Source organism: Perissodus microlepis, chromosome 2, assembly GCF_051167445.1.
Source record: "Perissodus microlepis isolate ML-2025 ecotype Zambia chromosome 2, ASM5116744v1, whole genome shotgun sequence".
Taxonomy (NCBI): domain Eukaryota; kingdom Metazoa; phylum Chordata; class Actinopteri; order Cichliformes; family Cichlidae; genus Perissodus; species Perissodus microlepis.
Window position 1 is genome coordinate 16,902,886 of NC_140462.1, and position 4,811 is coordinate 16,907,696.

The following is a 4,811-nucleotide window of genomic DNA, read 5'->3' on the forward strand; positions in this document are numbered from 1 at the left end:
TTTAAATAAACACTTTAGTAATAGACAATAGTATTTTTGTTAATCCTTTTCATTCATGTAGTGCATTAATGTGCACTCACTGCAGACTGCTGTATGCTATCAACAAAGAAATTCCAGGAAAATAATCAGTGCTAGTGTTAAAGCAGGTGGGAGGACTTATATCAGCAACTATATCATGCATACTTTTTTCCCCAACTGATAAGAAACCATTACAACCACGATGTAAGTTCCTATATTTAGGGTAAGTGCAGGGAGCAGCCCATTTACTGACACGGTCAAGCTTAACATGAGAACTAAATTCAAGGGTGGCCAAGATCCTTGCAGGCCATCTGCCAAGAATCCAATATAGCAAATGGTTGGATCTGTGTAAGCCCTAAGCTGAAAATAAAGTCGCTATGCTTAAAAAGTGCTAGCATGCTTTAATGGGTATGGAATACAAATCCTGGCTGTGCCCTGTAGGCCAGGCTTTTATCCACTTCTGTACAGCAAGCCCCGTGAAGTTGATTAATTTGGGACAAAACAGAAGCTTTTATCAACTTTGGCTGTGACTAACACACTGCTTGGAGTTTGAGGAAACTTTTAAAAAGCTACTTTCCTTTATCTCACGATGTCATGGCCCTCAAGTGTTAGCCAAGAAATCCAACATATCAAAAATGACCAAAGACAGCAAATCAAGATGAAGAGTCTCATGCTGGTGGTGTTTGCCACCTGCTTTGGGACAGAAGTGAGGGGAGCGTGGGGTAAATGTGGGGTCATGGCTGTCAGCAGCCTCTCAGTTATACAGGCCAAGTGGGACTGCAGATATGAGAAGGGGAGAAACTGCAGTGATGACATGATGAGGGACACGAGGGTTACGCAGTCACCGTCTTCATTCAGCGCTGCACGGCTTATGAACTCTGTGACGAGCTCGGTCTGTGTGTTTGTGTGCGCAAACATTCCTTTAAGCCGTTTTCTCTCAGAGCTCTGTCCTTGTGTTATGTGATGCTCCCACAGTGGAGGCCTGTCCGCGACCCCTATAAAAAGAGAAGGATGCCCACTTCCTTACACCCTGAGGCATGCCAGTCCAGCCTCAAGGGAGAGGGGCCCCATAATTTATTATTTGTTCCCCTCTTGTTAAGGAAATACTTTCTCAATAGCTCTTTCTCCTTTGTTTATTTTTACTGTTCTTATTTTCTTCCTTGATCCAACCCCGTCTTCTCTTATTTATTTGCTTTCTAAACACCAGATTGGTTTGGTACATTCAAGCTGCCATGAAGAGACTTTAAAAAATTACTTTTGTCCTTAGTGAGGACAGTGTTTATTTATCTGACTGAACCTGAAGGGATATGAGTATTTTGGGAATACCTATGTGTAGGTGACAGCTGAGCTGAGCTGTACAAGCTGACCCTGGTTTCCATTACCTCAGGCCTTAATCAGATTCCTCTGCTGCGCATTGAAGATATGTCGACTGATACAGCGAGCTCGGGTGTCATAATTTATCAGCAGAGCTCTGCCACTCTTGATTTAAAGACATTCCTGCACCATGTGAACTTGATTCACACAGTCTATGTTGTGTATAATGATGTCTTTCACCAAAATCACACCGAAGCATTCAATCTCACACCAAAGTGACCAAATCTTCAGTTATTCCCAGCAGTGGCTTCTTTATTTCTTGGTGTTGGTCAGGTTTTTGCAGCTTTCTCAAACCCCCTCATCCAAAACAACCATCAAGGGAAGAAAAAGAAAAAGGCAAAGCCACTCGCTGACTGCTGATCCATGACTCAGCTTTGAAAGTCTCCACCTCCAAATCAAATTGTCCGGCTTCAAGGAGGAGAGGTGCCTGCCCCGGGCCATGCAGTGTCACCGACCAGCTTTGAGGGGTTAATGCACATTTTTCTCAGTTGTCAGGGACGTGTGATGGGGGCGAAAGAATACAGAGGAGCACAGAGGTCACTGCTCTACAAATATCAAGAGCTTTTGAAATACTTAATTGTGTTATAAAAGAAGGTGAAAATACCAACTTTCCAAAGGCAAACAACCTTTAAAAGCTCCAGTGGACCTTGTCAAGTATCTCGGTGGGTTTGCTGACCTACCTCAGGATAATGTTTATTTATTGGTATTTGATCAGAGTTAAGTCATCATGAGTTGTGTTTATTTTTCTACCTATGGAGTATTTTCTTTATTTGTGGGTCATTCTTATGTTTAATTGTGGATGTTCATTGCATTGGTTTAACTTATTATTTGACTGAATTTACGCATTTTAGTCTAAAAAAACAAACAAAATGACGCTAAGGAGCAGCTGTTAGCGTAATGGAGCATATCTATATTTACGGGTGCCATATTTCCCATTACAATACTTCATTTTGACTCAGTTTAAGTTAAAAGATTTCATTACTCCTCTCCTTGAATATTTTTACTTCTTGGGGGTTGGGGGTAGTGTTAAAACAACTATACACACCGGTGGCTATCAAAATCCCAGCACTTCCCACAAAAGCCCATGTCATAAGTGCATACAGACCTGGGTAATGTGTTTTTCAGGTTCTGAATATATGCTATAAAGCTAGGGAACATGCATCAGGACCCTGGGAACACAGGATCTCTTGTCATGTTCCGATTATGTACCACATAAATCTGGAGAACGTAGGACCCTGGGAACACAGGAATGACTCATGTTAACGATAGACTGCATAAACATCCATTGATTTTGAGGCCTTAGTGCTGAAGTTCTGTTAGTCAGAAGTAACTGTGTTTGGATGAAAGGGTGCAGTGCTAGGTTATTAGCTAACGATAGCTAGCTTGGTTAGCAGGCAAAATAAACCATACAAGTGCAACACAGTCACAAATTATATCAAATTAACTAAGAAAATGGTAAAACTAAAAGAACATGACAGACTAAAAGTCAAACAAAGTCTCCTTGTATGGTCTGTAACACAGAGAAAATAACATATTATGTTAAATAACTCCATTAAAGTGGTGCTAACAGCACAAACATGGAGAAGTCCAGTTCAATTATTGTAATTAGTTGAGCTTTTTATCGAGGAACCATAACAACCAAACATGTGTTTAATAAAAACTTTATGTAATTGTCAATTTTAGTGCTGATGTAGTGACTTTAAAAGCAAACAAATGAAAATAAATAAAAGCAAATAAAATACAAGTGTGAGCATTTTTCCTGTTTCTTAAGGACATGACTTTCAGATGATGTTCATCTGCTGTACATGTTTTTAGATGGTTATATCATTATTTTTTAGGCCTGCCACTTTTTCTTTTGTTCTCCACTTATGCAATTTCATAAGACTTTTTGAGGACACATTGCACCGTCTCCTGAGAGATGGCAGTTTTTCAGCTAATCGGTCTTTGGGAATACACATAAAAGTTGTCTTTTAGGTGTTTTCATGCTAAAATGACTTGTGAAGTAACTTAAATGAAAAAAACATTCCTGTTTACAAATGAATAGGTACAACAATGGGACTAAAAATATGTGAAAAAGCAGCCAATGTCTAAAGCAAAACTTAAAATGACATGCAGAAAGCCTGGTGAACTACAGATCAAGAGCACTTTAATTATCAAAAAGTCTGGCTCCTTGAAAGCAGGTGGCTCAAGACTTTTGCACAGTATAGTTTTCTGTTTTTATATGATGAAATCAAGTGAAGTCACTGAGACCTAGAGATCAACCACTGGTCACTAAGGAATACTGCACCACCCACATAACAAAGTCATTTGTTAATTCCAGTCATTTTGAAATTGGTCACGAACTGGCCTAGGACTGTACGAGTGGGGCTTACGTTTAGATTATTTAGACTTGCTAATAATGACATAGAACATCTGCACCAGATTTAAATTTAAATTAAAAACATAAAAGTGTGTTTGTATTCATCCCAGCTCCGATTCATTAGACTAGCATCACTTGCTAATAGCATTAAGCATGTATGGAAGCATCGGTGATGAGAAAAACTAGTTCAGTTTAGAGTGATTTCCTTCTCTTCTATTTCTAGGCTTTTTTTCCAAGTTTGTTTTCCGGATAACGTTCTGCAGTGGGATTCTTTTTCTATGAGTATTGTGTTTTCCTCTTTGATGTTTTGCACACAATGTTTGCACATGGAACTACTTTTCAATAAAGTCCCATTTTTTTACATCTGTCTTCCTGGCTCTACATTTCAGGAGGAAAATTACTCCATAATCACTAACGATGGTTGTTCTGTGTGAGGAAATGGGTAAGGATGTGTACAGCATCACTTTTCCTGTACATAGCAACAATGCACAAGACCAGGAAAGAGGGTGACTTTCCTAAAATATGGCATGTTAGGGTGTAGTTCCTGCTACATTTTTAGTATGAGGAATATTTTGGAAGCACTGGGACGTTGCTAAGCTTTAAATTTTAGAAAGAAAAACAACCCCTCTGTTTCCTATTCTCTGAGAAAACCCTTTCTGAGCCATCCATTCTTCATGTCGGGGCATTTAAAGAAGTCACCGATGCCACACAACCACTTCCCCAGTCACTGAGCTCAAGTTCATGGAGTGTGGCTAATCTTATCTGATCAGTTATTAGCAGCATTTTTCATCTTTGTGGCAGAGCTAACAAGCCTTTGAGATCCCTAATTGCTGGGAATGTGCAAATTTCACGTTAAGCATGAAGATGAATGGAAGAAGGTTCACTGAACATAAATCACTGTGCTCTACAGTATGGGAGAAAGTCTTAAGCCTGAGGATTCACAAGGGGTTCTCATGAACCAGGAGTTTTAACAAAAGAAATCACACAGCGTGGGTTGATCTCTCAAGCAACTAGTTTTATTCAATTTAAATCTAAAGAACATTTTGATGCTTGTGCAGAG